Consider the following 16,596-nt stretch of genomic DNA (forward strand, 5'->3'; position numbering starts at 1 on the left):
TGTGCATCATTTGTGTGCCCCTTCTGTTGATAAGCATTTCTGCACTTGCTTCTCCACCTCAGCTGTTTATTGGCTTTCGAGCAAGGACATGGAATGTTAAATCCACTATGTGGCACATTTCTCTCTGCATTGACTTAAACTTTGTTTGGTTGGATAGTAGCATGACTGTTGGAGAGGTTTTTCTACATCCCTCTGATGGATGTAGAACCATTTAACCTAATGCCTAGGCAAGGGTTCCAACAAAATGATACACCAAACTCTGTAAAGGGTGCTTATAGAAGAGCAGTCGGTCTTCACCCCAGGGAGGATGGCTGACATAAAGGTACAAGTAGTCACAATAGTTACCCTGAGCAAAATCCCCACACTTGCTTACTGAAAAATATACAAATTTAGCATAGTACTGTTGGGCCAGAATTCTGATTCTAGGAGCACCTAAACATTTTGTATTTGTATTTATTGTATGTATGCTTTCCCCCCTGCCCTTTTTGGTTCCTTAATTTCTTTTCAGTGGCTAATAAGACTTCTCCTGATAACCCCCTGCTATGTCCCCTTTTACCTATTTTAAGGTTTGTTATTGGGTTGCCCCACCCAAGGGGTGCCTCACAGGCATTCCATTTATGCCCTTAACCCACCTGCCATGTTGCCCAGTTCTATGTGCGACACCTCCAGTCCGTCCTGGTTTTTGCTTCCAATTGCATGCTGGAGCTTTTAGTTTACTTTTTACAAGTCTCAGCATGCAGTGCGAAAAAAACAGGACTGGCTTGCATCGTCCCGGAAGGAACTAGCCGTCTTTATGGGCAGGGGCTGAGCAGAGGTCTAAGCGTGTGACTTTATTACCACACTTCTTTAATTACCAACACAGACTAAATAACGAGAAATACTACAGGTAAGAACGAACCATTTCGAATGGATTGTGTCCTCCAATATATTCCACATCTTTGACATGTAATGTCCACAGCTGTGCACTTCGGAAACTTTTCCGGCAGAGGGCGTCCTGCGTCGATGTCCCTCGATGGCCTCCGTCGAGGGCGACGTCACTGGATGTTATAAATAGGACGCACAGCACCCGTAGCCTCAGTTCCGTTCTTTCCGCAAACATGTTTGCTTCGTGAACTCGGCGCGCATTGTGTGTCATCGTAGAGATGTCTTCGACCCCTCTGACGCCGCGGTCTGGCTTCAAGACTTGCCGGGACTGCAAGTCTAAAATGTCGATCACCGACCCGCATCGCATTTGTTTGTGGTGCTTGGGCGAGAGTCACGACACCGACGACTGTTCAAAATGCCAATCGCTGACTGCCAAGGCCTTGCCGGAGCGTAAGGGGAAGCTTCAGGTAGGTAGGAGTTCTAAACCCAGTAAGTCCCAAAAATCTAAATCGTCATACGGGGTTGCCACCGACGACCCGAGAGGCGATTCTCCGCGTCGGGAGGAGACCCGGGGATCTCGGTCCCAGAGTGGTTCCCGCCATTCTTCTTCCTCGTCCCGGCATTCTAGGAAGCGCCATCACCGGTCGCCTTCCCCATCCTCCTTGTGAGGATGGAGCCACGAGGAAAGTGGCATGCCCGACGAAGTCTTCGACTCCATAGGAATGGGATGCCTTTAAGCAGCAGATGTTGGCGATTTTTCAATCGTAAGGCACGGTTCCGGTCGTGCCTTCTGATGAAGCCAGCAAGGAACGGTCTTGTAACGTGGCTCAAATCGTGCTCGGGCCCTCGATGCCACTCGCATCGGGAGCATTCGAGGTCCCGTTCGGACAAGGCTCAGGATAGTCGCAAGAGATGTGCTTCCAGGTCTCGGTCCTCTTCCCCAGCTAGATCGCAGAAACCTGCTAAGGGCTTGAAGCCGACATCAACTGTCGGCGCCGTGTCCGTTGGATTCGGACATTGAGGCTTTGACTTATCAGCCCTCGGCGACGTTGGCACCATTGTCAACGTTGACGCCAAAGTCTTCGGAGCCCTCAATGCCTTTGGGCATTTTTGCCCGAAATGTACAGTTGGAATTCCCTGATGCAGTGGATCCTCCAAGGAAGGCTACGGCTAAGTCTGTGAGGCCACTGGTGGACTCAAGGCCCTCTTCTGTCCCGAGGCAAGGTTTTTAACTCCCTCTGGATGACGTATATGAAGAGGAGGAAAGGTCTGACTTTGAGGGCCCTGTTGAGCCTGATGTGGCTCCTGTCTTTTCTGGAGACAGTCAATTGGAGGAGTTGAGGCAAACCCTTCATGATACCAGTGGGTTGGACTCTTCTCTGGAAATTGAATTTGGCAGGCTTGAGTCTGGGGCTCATGCTGAGTCGTCATACAGGAGGCTCATGGCTAGGGTCATGGAATATATGGGCTGGTCCTGTCCTCCTGAAGATTTGTATAAGATGATCAAACGGACATTTTAGATCAAGGTCCGTCCTCTGACCCAGTGTTAACTTGTAATCTCACTTTACAGAAAAGGGTGGCGGCTGCCTGGCAGTCACCGGAATCTCTTCCGGCTGTTAACAAATCGTTGACGAAGTACCGCCCTTCCGTTAGCGACCCCAGCTACTTATCCACTCGCCCCACTCCCGAGATTTTATTGGTTCAGGCGGCTACGGCCACCTCGAAGCAGGCGGCGTACCCTACCATCCCTCCTGATAGGGATGACAAGCACCTCGACGGTTGAGCTCACAAGGTATTTTCTGCGGGTAGTATGGCGTTGAAATCGGCCAACTCCATTTGTGCCTTTGCAAGGTTTTCACACTCCGTGGAACTCTTGTTTCTCTAGTGGCTGAGCATATTCCCGAAGGGAAAGAAAGGGATGGGTTCCTTGCTCTCGTGCAAGATGGCAAGGATGCCATTTGTGAATCCCTTCAGTCGGGTTTGGACAGGGCCGACCGTGTTATCCGGTCCATGGCTGCGAGCACAGTTATACGAAGATTTGCGTGGTTGTGGATGCCGGGTTTTGCCTCGAATGTGTAAGCCAGTCTTTTGAACATGCCCTTTGATGGCACGCATTTGTTTGGCAGCAAGGCTGACGAGAGCCTTGAGAGGTTGCAGACCTCAAAAGCTGCTGCAAAAATATTTAAGCGCAGCTGTGCATCAACCTCTGCCGTTTCGTCCTAGTGGTCAGCAGTGGAGGGTAGGTTCTTTTCATTACTACTACTCCTTTGGTAGAACGAGAGGAGCCGCCAGTTGAAGGCGTCAGCGAAAAAGTACCCGTGGTGGTCAAGGAAATAGAGGTGCCAAAGCCGCTCAGGCAGCTGCTTCTTTGCCTTCAGGCGCTGCCGCAACTGCCCCAAAACCGTCATGAGGCCATGTCCCATCGTTCGCCGGTTGGGGGCAGACTGTCTCAGCATCCGAGTGGCACGCCATTACTTTGGATGCGTGGGTTCTGGATACTATCGCCCACGGCTACTGTCTTCCCTTCCTAAAGTGGCCTCACGACAATCCACCAGGGAATCTCTTTGAAGCTTCCGGACCCGTTCCTTGTGCAGTAAATCTTGATCCTGCTAGAGAAAGGCGCTATAGAACTGGTGCCTGTAGCAGAGAGGAACAAGGGATGGTATTCCGCTTATTTTTTGATCCCAAAGAAAGACCTGGGATTGAGACCCATCCTGGACCTGCGTTGGTTGAAAAAACTTCTCCAGAAGGTCAAGTTCAAGATGGTCACTCCTTTCTCAAGTCCTGCAGGCCCTTCAACTTCAGGATTGGTTGGTGTGTCTGGACCTACAGGATGCCTACTTTCATGTGCCGATTCATTCCAAGCACAAAGTACCCGAGGTTTGCGGCTGGCGACACACACTTTCAGTTTCTGGTCCTGCCCTTCAGATTGACCTCCGCCCGTGGTTCTTCACCAAGCTAATGGTGGTGGTGGCAGCGTATCTCAGGTGAGGAGGGATTCACGTCTAGCCCTAACTGGACGACTGGCTGTTACGTGCGCGTTCTCCCTAGCAAGCATTGGATCACCTCGGTCTCACCGGACGCTCCCTTCACAGGCTGGGCTTCTCCCTCAATTTCAAGAAGTCGCATCTGACACCTCAACAGCTCCAGTGAATCGGGGCTGTGTTGGACACGTCCTTGGAAGTGCTTGCCTCCCAAGGTGAGGGCTCAACACATTGTGCAGAAAGTGTACCAGTTTCAACGTGCCCAGTCTCCTGGCTTTGAATTCTTAAGGTTGCTCGCCCTCATGACATCCTGCATTTTTCTGGTGCCAGAGGCCAGGTTGAGGATGAGATCCCTGCAATGGGTACTGGAGATGCACTGGTCGCAGTTCTCAGGCAAGATGTCGGATTCCGTTCAGATTCCAATCGCGGTCTCCCAGGATCTTCTGTGGTGGGCCAACAAAGGGAATTTGATGAAGGGGGAGCCGTTTTGGCAACCGTGGCCAGGGGTGACTGTAGTGACGGATGCTTCCCTCGCAGGTTGGGGCGCTCATGCCAACCAATTGACCACCAGCGGTCGTTGGTCTCAGTCTGAGTCCAAACTCCACAGCAGTCTGTTAGAGCCGAGGGCCATCAGGCTAGCCCTGAAGGCTTTTCTGCTGTCTGTGTGGGGGAAGAGTGTCCTGATCATGACTGACAACACAGTGACCATGCATTACCTCAACAGAAAAGGAAGTTCTGGGGGTCGGGTCACTCCCGTTGTGCAGGGAGGCAATGCAGCTCTGGTTTGTGCCATCCAGCAGGGAATTTCGATCTCAGCAGTTCATCTGGCCAGAGACGAAAATGCGGCAGCAGACGCTCTGAGCAGGCAGAGCATGATCTCACAAGCGGGAGTTGGCTCAGGAAGTCCTTGTGGAGATCTCCGCCCTTTGGGGAACTCCACAAGTGGATCTCTTCGCCACCAGTGCCAACCGGAAGTGTGAGAAATTCTGCTCAAGGGAATTTCCTCCGAGAGGAGCCTTAGAAGACGCATTCGTAGTGGATTGGTCATTCACACTGCTGTACGCGTTTCATCCAGGCCCTGTCATTCCTCAAGTGTTACGGAGGTTACAGAGGTTCAGTTCCCACATTATCCTCATTGCTCCGGATTGGGCCAGGGGAATGTGGTACCCAGACCTTCTAGAAATGTCCATCTGCCCTCCACGCCGTCTTCCCTACCGAGAGGATCTGCTCTTGCGACGGGGGGGGGGCGGGGGGGGGGGCGGAGAGGTCAGTTTCTCCATTCAGAGGTCAGAACTCTCAACCTTCACGCTTGGTATCTGAAAGGTTGAGATATAAGAATTGGGACCTCCCGGATGATATGATGGAGATGTTGCTTTCGGCCAGGAGGCCAGCAACAAAATCCCTGTACCGTTGCTGTAAGTTTTGCGACTGGTGCAGAGGACAAAATGTTGATCATTTTCAGTGTACCATTCCTATGTTTTTGTCTTTCTTACTTTCTTTGGCTCACAGGGGCCTTCAAGTAGTTACCATTAAAGGTTACCTGGTGGCGTTGTCTACATATACGCGCTTGTCTGAAGAATGCTCTTACTTTAAGATTCCTTTGATTTCTCAATTTCTTATTGGACTGATTGTGTTCTTGCCGTCCCCTTTACAGGTGCCGGTTTGTTATTTGAAATTTGTTTTGAAGTTTCTAATGGGTGCTCTGTTTGAACCTTTGCACGCTTGTCCCTTGAGATTGTCCTTCAAGACAGTGTTCTTGGTTGCGGTTTCTTCCGCTCGCAGAGTGAGTGAATTGCAGGCACTTTCCTCTTAGCCGCCCTTTACTGTGTTCCACAAGGACAGGGTTTTACTAAGGGTACGTCCTTCCTTTCTACCTAAGGTAGTATCTGAATTTCATTTGAGCCAGAAAGTGGTTCTTTCTATCCCCCTCCTTATCCTGATAACGAAGAGGAGCTATTCCATAGGTTGGATCCTAGGATAGCTCTGAGCTTTTATATTTCTAGGATGTCCAGGGTCAGAGTGAACGATCAACTCTTTGTGGGATATGCTGGACACCGATTGGGACAGGCTGTTTCCAAACAGACCCTGTCTAGATGGATTATACTCACCATTACCGAGTGGCGGGTAAGGACCCTCCTGAAGGGTTGAGGGCTCATTCCCTTAGGGGCGTTGCTACTTCCATAGCCCTCGAATGGGGAGTTCCTATTAGGAATATTTGTGATGCGGCCACATGCGCTTCTATCCGCACTTTTGTTAGACAGTAGTCCCTGAATACGATCCATGGTCAGGATATGGCCTTTGGTAAGGCGGTTCTTTATTCTGCCATCTGATTGGGTATTCTAAATTCTTTTCATTCCATGTTCTGGCACTGCTTTGGGAGTCTGTCAAAGATGTGGAATACGTTGGAGGACACAATCCATTCGAAGAACAAGTTACCAACTGGTAACGTTCTTTCGACTGGTTTTTCCTGCAACGTATTGCACATCAACCTCCTAGCCTGCCCCTTGTAGAATTTCCCATGCGATTGCAGCTTATGTTTCCGCAAGGCTATGTGCAGTCAAGCAGGCATTGGATTGGTGCCACACGCTCTGGAGGAAAAAACCTAAACTGAGGCTACGGGCGCTGTGCGTCCTATTTATAACATCCGGTGACGTCTACCTCGACGGAGGCCTTCGAGGGACATCGACACAGGACGCCCTCTGCCAAAAAAGTTTCCAAAGTGCACAGCTATGGACATTACATGTCAAAGATGTGGAAAACGTCAAAGATGTGGAATACGTTTGAGGAACATCCAGTCGACCGAACGTTACCACTTGGTAAGTAACTTGTTCATTCACCTGTACATATCCAGTTAGGTGTCCGATTAGTGCACCCAGCACACATTAGAATTAAGTTATATGCAAGTACTGTTTTAGTGACCAAAAGCAGGGGGTTGGTGGGTGTTTAAAATAGGTTCACATGCCTTATATTACATCAATAGTACACTGTAAAGATTGAGTCCAGCCCTAACCTAAGAACAAGTGTTCCACAGTGTTCAATGTAAATAACCATGTTGTAATTATTTTGGATGACAAGTTTTTCCCTGCAAAGGAATGGGGCAGCTACTGTTGAGATGGGTTCCTAGAATCTGGCCTGGTGGACAGATTTTAGTAGGTCCCCTAGTTATAGTGAAAATGGAACTCTAAGAGGTTAACCAACACACTGAAGCACACAATTCAGCTTAGACATCAATTTACACAAATGCAATATTTATTCTAGGCCTTAAACACGCTAAAAAGGAAACTAGCAGGTGATATTATTGCACAAGTATTCTTTGACTACTTTGTCAGCTATGCATCCGGTTCAGAGTAACTGCTGCCTCTGATCCCTCCATGTTGGAGGACCCAGAGGACGCCACAGAGGAAACCATCAGATCAGGCGACACTGCAAATGTTCTGCTGACAGATACCAGACCACAGGACCTGTGCTCCAGAGAGGCTTTTCTTGGCAGAGCACAGCAGAGCAGCAATAGTCCCTGTCATTGAAAGTTTCACAGCACCAGACTGTATGAGATGCAGGCAACAAGAGGCATCCCTTCTTCGGTTGAATGATGCGAGATATGGGTCTGCAATGGCGATGACGTATTCTGAACTGGTTAGGCCCACTAGTGCAAGGGAGGGAAGCAGAGTGGAAAGGTGTAGCTGGCTTGGGCAATGTTGGTCCGAAGAAGGAGGCCAGCATCCCTCTGTGGCCTCTCATTCTTTGTTTTGATTCTTGGCTGTAGTGGTTGCCTAATGAATAGCTCTGAATTCTCTCCTGATGAATTCCAACCTTTTAGGAGGCCTGCAACATTCAAACTCTAGTCTTCTGCAGAGTCATTAAAAAGGCATCTCCGGTCCAGTCATGCCCTCACACAAGGTTTTGGATGTGCATTTGGGTTGCTGCAGTCATAGCCCAGGAAGAGGAATGGCCACATATGGTAATTTCTTACTGCTGTTAGCAGCCAAAAGAACACTGAAGCACAAAGAGTGCTTAAACATGGCTTGCCGCTTTTAATTACTGTTTTGCACACAATGTTGTCATGCAGTTAAAATAAAGTGCACAAGAGTGCACCCAAAACATGTCAAATTAAGGTACCAATGCTACCAGCTTCACTCAGTTTCGGACAATGCTGATACTGCTGAAGGAAATGGGTAATTTGGTTCCCTGAACTACTCTCCTAGACTTGGTAATGCTACAGCTTGGAATTAAGTGGTGGACAGGGCCCGCTTGTATTGATAACTTTCAGGACTAACAAGTGCACCCACAATGAAATTCAGCGTAGGAAAGAGTGGTATTTTAGTGTGAACACCAATCCTACTGTTCTCAGCCCAATGTTTTTTAGAATGTAACATTCAGTTGTCATTAGTTTTCCAGTACTCCCAAAACCATGGATTGTCATGACTAAAGCCAACACGTATTTAGACCAAAAGGTCTTTTTCGAGGATTAACATTTTTCAAATGTGTAGTTCATTGTACATTACAAGCAATAGTGATCATATAAAGGTTCAGTGTATCACAATAACATTAAAAGGAAAGTTTATTTGAGTAAAGATCAAAATATAAAGGGGGGAAGGAAGGGAAAACAAAAATGGAGAAAACCAAAACATAGTAGTGTAAGATTGCATGGGTATACAGTTGTTGGGAAATGTCCTAATGGTTTAATTGGTGAAGAACACACAAATGGGCTTTGAAAAACCAGTGCTATTCTGGCTAAATTGTGAAATAAATGCCTGTCTGATTCATAGTGACATTCTGGGACGATCATGGTGTGTGTGAGATTGTCCATTGGTGGAACGATGGGCCTAGCTTGTAATCTGACCTATTATGTCTAAAATGTGGTCAATTATTGTTTCGCCTGTAAATAGTGCATAGTTTATCCCCGATTAAAAATGGTGTTCTAATTCGATAGTGGCAGACAGGTGGTCGATAAAATAATAGGATGTATACGAATTGTTCGTTTGACAATTGCTCGAATTACAATTGACCTTTTCACAATTGACCGTATTGTGAAGGTCAATTGTAACATATATGCGGGGGGAAACCCCCCGCCACCTGCCCCAAACCCTGCAAACGAACAATTCGGGTAATATCAAATAATATATATAATCCTTACTTGCATGCATCCCTAAATTTGCTGTGTCTAGCATAGAGCATAGTGGTTTAATGCGCTCACATAATTGTTTTAAAGCGTCAGGTATGTTTGAGCTGTCCTAAGTTTACTCTGGTTTGACATTACCTGGCAGCACAATGTGTTAAGTGCTGTAAGAGAAAGAAAGGTGTTGGGTGAGATACTGCATTTAACGGAGCCTGCAGTGGGTGTTCATAGTTGAGAAGGAACTCCCCTAATTAAGCGTTTTGCAGAGTAAAATGTAAAATAGTTTTCAGGATGTATTCGTTCAACGATTGTAGCGTGTTTTTGGAATCCGTAAAAACGACGGTTGAAAGATGCGGTTTGGAATGGTGAAATACACGTTAGTTAAGGAATTAAGGTGTCATAGACTGATGTCAGCACTTGCCCCTTAAACCAGGGTGCCCTGTGTGGTGCATCGGACGCATTCAGCGACTCGGTGATGTTTGCTGCCTGCTGTAGCAATGTGGATTAAGTATGCCTGAGAAATGCTATGTTATTGCCAAAAACAGCAAGCTGCAAAAATGCAGTGAGGCAAGGCTGTCTAGTCTTTGTCGGCCCAGTGGTCATGGCAACTAGAATGGTTTCTAGTGAAGTCAACAGTGTATGCCACAGTGGTAATATAATTGTAATAAGAAGATGGCAATACAGCGGTTAGCCTGTTGTGTTAAAATGTGTATCCTAGCACAGAGAATTTAACATGCTGAATAAAAATAAGGGTTTGTCCATGACATCCGCTATTATTGTTTGAATTTGCAAAATTGCCCAGGTCTCGTGTCTAATAGATCAACTGTTGCAGTAAATGGGATGTTACCTTCATTGAAAAGTTTATGTTCTGGTCACCAGTCTAAGAGGGCTGTGGCGTTTTCTAATATTTTTAAGGCTCAATTATAAATTAGGAGTCGCATCACATTAATGTATGGTCCTTGTGCCCCATAGTTTTAACGTAGTGTCTGGAGCTGGAGTACAGTTATGATTTCAAGTGCCTGACCAGTTAATACAACAAATATGGGGTAACACAAGCTTATTTGGATTAAAAGGTAATTTACATGTGTATAGAATGGTCATGGCAAGTTTTGGACAACATTCCTAATATTTGTTGATAGCAAATATGTAAAGTGTGTAGTCTAGACATATCATAGTAACAAAGCATGCGAAGTTACAAGTGCTACTTAAAAAAACGGATCAGTCAAATCGGATCTGCTATTAATGTTAACAATTGCAGAAGTGCCTGTCTCTCACCGGTCTAATAGATCAATTTGTTTTAGATATTGGGAAGTTACCTCCATTTAAGTGTATGCTCCGGTCTGAAGGGGTAATGTGTTTTCTTCAGTTACTGAGGCTTAATATTAGCTTATAAGTTGATGTTGTTGAGCATCACATTAGTGATGGTGCTAGTGTCCCATAGTTTAACGGTGTGCCTTGAGATAAAGTGCAATCATTATTACAAGTGCAAATGTTATATTGGTACCAGCCCAGTTTGCACAACAAATCTACATTTTCATGACCTTATCTTCATTATAAGGCATTTAGAATGGATTGTGTCCTCCAAAGTATTCCTCATCTCTGACATGTAATGTCCACAGCTGTGCTGCTTCGTATATTTTTTCGGCAGGGGGGCGACCTTGCGTCAATGGCGTCGGGTCGATGTCGCTCGAGGGCCTCCGTTAAGAGTGATGTCATCGGATGTTCTAAGTAGAACGCACGGCATCCGTAGTCTCACATCCATTTTTTCCGCAAACGTGTTTGCTTCGAGAACTCTGTGCGCCTTGTGTCTTCTATTGCTGATATCGGTATTAGGTCGTCTTCTTCCACCCCGACGACCCCGAGGTCTGGCTTTAAGAAGCGTCAGGACTTCGGGTACAAGATGTGCATCACGGACCTGCATCGTATTTGCTTGTGGCGCCTTGCCGAGGACCACGCTACGGATGACTGCTCGAAGTGCCAGTCGTTGACTGCCAAGGCCTTGCGGGAGCATAAGGGTAACTTGAAGTTAGGCTGTGTTTTCAAGTCCAGTAAGTCAAAATCTACTGGTGTATCGACCGACGAGTCAAGGGGTGGGGGGCACATTCTCATAGTCGGAAGAAGTCCAAGAGATCTAGGTCCCGGAGTAGTTCCCACCACTCGTCCCCTTCGTTGAGGCGGTCCCGGAAGCAGCATCGCCATTCGCCTTCCCTGTCCTCGTCGGATGATTACCCGAAAAAGGTGGCCTGTCCCACTAAATCCTCTATCCACGAGGATTGGCAGTCTTTTCGGGAGCAAATGTTGCAGATTTATCAATCTCGGGCCACAGTTCCGTCCGCGCCTTCATTAGAAGCCAGCAAGAAATGGTCTCAACCAGACGCTCGTGCGCCTTTGGGCCCGGGTAGCCGGTGCGATAAGCATCGGGATCCGTCTAGGTCCCATTTGGACAAGGCCTCGGGGGATCGCCACAGACGTGCCAGGTCGCGGTCTTCGTCCCCTGTGGCTATGGATCCTCCAAGGAAGGCTATTTGTAAGTCTGTGAAGCCTGTCCCTGATGAGAGGTATACCCCTAAGCCTAGGGAGGAGTTTTTTCAGTCTCTTCAGAATATTTATGAAGAAAGATCAGATGAGGATGTGGGTCATTTTGGTCGATCATATGGGTCTCCCAATGTTGTGGAATATTTAAGTTCCGAGGAGGGTTGGATTGAGGATCTCCGTCAGTCCTTGAATGATGCCAGTGTCCTGGACACTTCTCCTGAGATGGAGTTTGGCAAGCCAGAGCCTGGTGATCATACCGAATCTTCTTATCGGAGATTGATGTCAAGGGTGGTAGAGTACCTGGGTTAGTCAAGGCCTCACGTAGAATTTGATCAGGATGACCTTACTGACATCTTGGAACAGGGTCCGTCCACTGACCAAGTGTTGCCTTTTCATGTTGCATTGCAAAAGAGGGTGGTTGCCACTTAGAATGCCCGGAGTCTAGTCCGGCGGTTAACAAGTCATTGTTTAAGAAGTACCGCCCATCCAGTAGCGACCCCTGCTACCTGTCCACACACCCCACTCCCGAGAGTTTGATGGTCCAGGCGGCTATGGCTACCTCGAAACAGGATGTGTACCCTACCATCCCTCCTGATGGGGGCGGCAAACGCATGGATGGGCGCACAAAGTTTAGAGTATGGCACTGAAATCGGCCCACTCCACATGTGCCGTAGCAAAGTTTTTGTACACTCTGTGGCATTATGCATTTCGTTTCAGCTGAGCATGTTCCCGTAGGGGAAGAGAGGGATGGCTTTCTTGCTATTGTGCAGGATGGCAAAGATGCCATGTGTGAATCCCTTCAGCCTGGGTTTGACACTGAGGATAGTGTCACAAGGTCCATGGTTACGAGCACCGTGATGGGCAGATTTGCGTGGTTGCGAAGTCAGGTTATGCACCCAATGTGCAGGCCCGTCTTCTCAACATGCCCTTTGAAGGGTCGCATCTTTTTGGCAACAAGGCTGACGAGAGCCTTGAGAAGTTGCAGACCTCCAAGGCGGCTTCCAAATCTTTGGGCACAGCTGTTCGACAACCTCAGCCTTTTTTTCCTAGGGGACAGCAATGGAAGGGTGGTTCCTGTTATGATGTTACTTAATGCATAATTATGAGATGGCTTGGAACTCTGTGAGAGCTTGTGGAATGTTTGCCTATGAGCTTCGCTCCAGGATTCCAATGCTGTCAGTTGAACCTGGGTGATGGGACCCGGTGGTCTTTCTATGCTTAAGATCTCATGTAATTTAAAATAAAGATCTTACATGTAACCTAAGAAGTTTATGAAGCCTCTTCATAACATTGGCGACGAGGATTTTCAAGAACCCATGCAGAGTGGAAGAAAGCTGAGCTGTGGTGGGGGAGCAGCAGAAGACAGAGACCACTGCCCCCCAGTCATCTAGAAGTAAGTCCCATCACCCAGGGGCCCAAGAGCGCAGGGGGTTAGAAGGTGAAGGTGTGGAAGAAGGGGTGTGGAAGAAGTGAACCAGTGAAACCCCAAAAGACAATTAGAACCCCACTGAGGTGCTTTGGCCCACTTCACTTGAAGTATAAAGTTTGAAGAAATTTTAACAGATGAGAAGTAGAGCGCAAGAGACTTGGATGTAAACATGGGTGGCCCGGGGGCAAGCAAGCAGTGGAGTTAAGGGCATCCTGCGCGAAGATAAGAAGTTCGGGAGTAGAAGTAGTAGCTTGGGTTAGCTGTGAAGCCCCAACATGAAAGTGTGGCCTCTATTTTGAAGAAGTGGTTTGGGATAGCTGTGAAGCCCCAACATGAAAGTGAAGCCCCTATTTTGAAAGAAGTTGTTTTATTGGTGCAGTTGTGTTTGGGGAAAACAGTACAAGACCTAAGATTGAAGCACACCCCCTTAAGAGGAACAGCTGAAGTGCCAGTTAACATAAGCGCCGGCAGTTTTCAATGTATAGCAAGTTTTAACTGAAGACTGTGAACACAGGGGGTCCGTGAATGGATGACGGTTGGGCACCTGGAGTTAAGACAGCTTGCCTGCTAAGTTGGTAATGATGACGTCAGGGTTTGTCCTGGAGAGTTGGCGATCTCATAGAACCCTGGGATTGTGTTCATTCGAGGAATCTTGACGTTATCCGTTTGGCAAGCTTTATCACGGGTGACCTGCTTTTACGAATGGAGTCCCGTATTAGTGGAGTGCGGCGTGTCCGAGTAAAGGACCCTGCAGCGTGTGTCGACGTAACTGAAGAGCCCGTTTGGTTGCATGTCAAAACTAACGACATGACCGCAGTGAGGTGCCAAGCTAAGAGGGCATGAAGCGGATCGGGAATGAAACGGTCTGCTGCTACTAAGAAGCATGAAGTATGAAGCCGGGAGAGCAGCTTGGGATTCCGTATAATGGCGGACAAGTGTGAAGTTGAACTGCTCGTCCCCAGTAGCAAAGAACAAAAGGGACAATCGAGGAGCAAAGCGGCTCTGTATGAAGGTGGAAGACGTTTCTGAGTTTCGGGAACATGGAAGTATCCTTTATTGTGTTTTATTTTCCCTGTCAGCAACGCACATGTATAATTTTCTTCTGTATCGTATTGTGAAGAGGAGTTGGTGCGTATGAAGTAAAATGTCTGAGTTGATGTGCCAGGATCAGCCGCTCAAATGTGTAATGTCATTTAAGCGGCGCGATCTGCATAGAGTTAGTGCATATGGTGCGAGGTGGGCTTGTGCGTTAAGTGGATGTATGGTGTGTGTGTGTATATAGTTGAATAAGTTAATGAGTAGAGCCTAACATATTGAGGATTTGCAGGAAGGACTTTTTGTGGACTTCTTAAAGTGGTGCTGTGTGTGTGTGTGTGTGTGTGTGTGTGTGTGTGTATGTATGTGTATATGTATATATATATATATATATGTATATATATATATTTCTGAGGCTTGTGGAATCTGCTTAGATCACATGCTGTGCATAGGCCGACATCTAGTGGAAGCTGCGGAGTATTACAGTTTGTTTTTCGAAAGTCGAAAATGGGCGTCGACACAGGCGTGCCAGTAATACTATCCCTAGTGTGACGTCCACTGTACCCAAGATCCCTCACGCGTGTAGGATCCTCAGATTGTTTTTTTCCGCCATACTGGTCGGAAGCATCTTGCGGAGTTCCCTGGCCTTAGCCATACTTTTGCTGTTATTATAATTTTAATTCTTATTCATTCCCTTCCCCACCCCAACGTCGACCCTCAACCTCGACGACGGCTGGAGAAGTCATCGACCGTCGACTGCTGCACGACGGATCTGGGCCTCGGTAGGCCGCTGGCCTCGGCCCGGGCCTAGTAGGCCGCTGGCCTCGGCCCTTACAAGTAGGGAGAGTGGGGGGTGGTACATACTCTTCACTCTTGATATATAGTTACATTTATATATATTCCTACACTTAGCAGCCCGCTGCCTTAAGGTGCGTATGGAGGGTACCCCTTTTCAATTCTGCCCCAAGTGCAATCGCAAATACCCTTGGGTCGACAGGCACGCCACGTGCAATCTCTGCTTGCCGAGGGATCACCCCGAAGCGAACTGCAGAGCGTGTAGTAGGTTTAAACCTAAGACACTTAAGGACCGTTCGACAAAGCGTTGGGCCCACCACGCCAGGCAGGAGGCCATGGCAGCGGAGGGCGCCTTCAGCGATGGCAGCGACGCCGTACTTTCGGACGGCGAGGGCATTACGGCGTCGAAAGACAGCCGACGAGCGCAGGTCCCCGACCTCGGAAGGTCGTCCGGCAAGGCGGCTATGGGGAAGACCCCCGGCGACGCAAGCGCTACACACCTAACACACACTAAACACACTAAGACCAACCGGACCTCGACGACGTCGACTTCCCGGAAAGAGGCACAAAAAGAACGGTCCGACTCGGTGTCCTCTGGGCGCTCTCGATCGAGATCGCCTCACGACGCAAGGCAATCATCCACTCTTGCCAAAAGTGCCTCGCTACACACACTAACGGAAGTTCGATCGTCGGGAGACGAAGACGACTTCCACCCCCAGGCCGCGCTCCAAGATACCGAGACCGCGGTTAACACCAGTGAGGCCCCACGCCCAAAGCACACAGATACCTTTCCAGACCCTCGACGCCAGGCGTCGAAAGTCGCTGGGGCCCCCAAGGGACAGGGAAAACATTTTTCCACGCACGGAGAAGGGGGGAAACAGCGGAAAGCACAGCCTTCTACCCCTGTAAAGCCTAAGCAGACAAGCAAACACAAGTCTACCCTTGAAAATAAATCACCTGCTAAATTAATACCCTGTTCCAGGGAATGGTCCAGTGAAGACATAGACAGGGTTATGTCTAGGATGTCTTCCTTGGCTGATTTTTATGATAAGAACCCAGAACACTTTCTTTCATATAACCCTCAAGGGGCCACACCCTCAGGCTCCTCCGATCCTATCCCGCTAAGTAAAAAGCCCCGGGTCGAAAGACCTGAACCCTTCGAGGTTCAGCCTTACTCCACTCCATATTCTACTCCACTCCCCAGTTATCAGGGACAAGTTTTCCCTGAAGAGGACCAGGAGTTTGCAATTATGGAAGAACAAACCGGGACAGATTACTATGCAGAGGATGAGGACCTGGAGGAGGGAGAAGATGAGCAGGAAATTTACAGAGTAGATTCCCCAGTACAAAGCGAAGCCCCAGTTACTGACTCTCCAGTTGATAACCAGCCCCTCCTTAACGAGGTTCTCGCTCGAGCAGCGGAACACTTCCACATCGACACCCACGGTGTACAGGAGGAAAGGGACTTCGCGGAGGAGTTTGTAGGAGAGAGAAGACCGGTCGCTCAGACCATCCCTATCCTCAAATCCATCCAACGAAGAATAGATCCTTCCCTGGTGAATCCTAACCTCACCAGAGCTGTCAACCCCAGAATTGAAAAGATTTTCCGGGCAGCCCAGTCTGACCCTCTGTATATAAAGGGACATCTTAAACCAGATTCCCTAGTGGTGACCAACACTAGAAAGAGGGCTGGCACGCCCTTATCTTCATCAGAAGCTGGATTGCGAATTCCACCACCCTGTTGGCTAGTTACAATTGCCATCAATGGGAAGAAGTCGCGGCGCTCATTGCCTCTGCTCCAGAACCGTTAAAGGGCCAGCTGGCTCGGATCTCGGCAG

The 16,596-nt window shown here is 48.3% G+C and overlaps 1 protein-coding gene across 5 annotated transcripts in view; it reads left to right on the forward strand.

Annotated features, from left to right (window-relative positions):
* Positions 1 to 16,596, forward strand: part of BIRC6 (baculoviral IAP repeat containing 6) — a 3,097,233-nt gene that overhangs the window by 955,054 nt on the left and 2,125,583 nt on the right. The window lies entirely within an intron of this gene.

This window comes from Ambystoma mexicanum, chromosome 4q, assembly GCF_040938575.1.
Source record: "Ambystoma mexicanum isolate Mex_15411 chromosome 4q, UKY_AmexF1_1, whole genome shotgun sequence".
Taxonomy (NCBI): Eukaryota; Metazoa; Chordata; class Amphibia; order Caudata; family Ambystomatidae; genus Ambystoma; species Ambystoma mexicanum.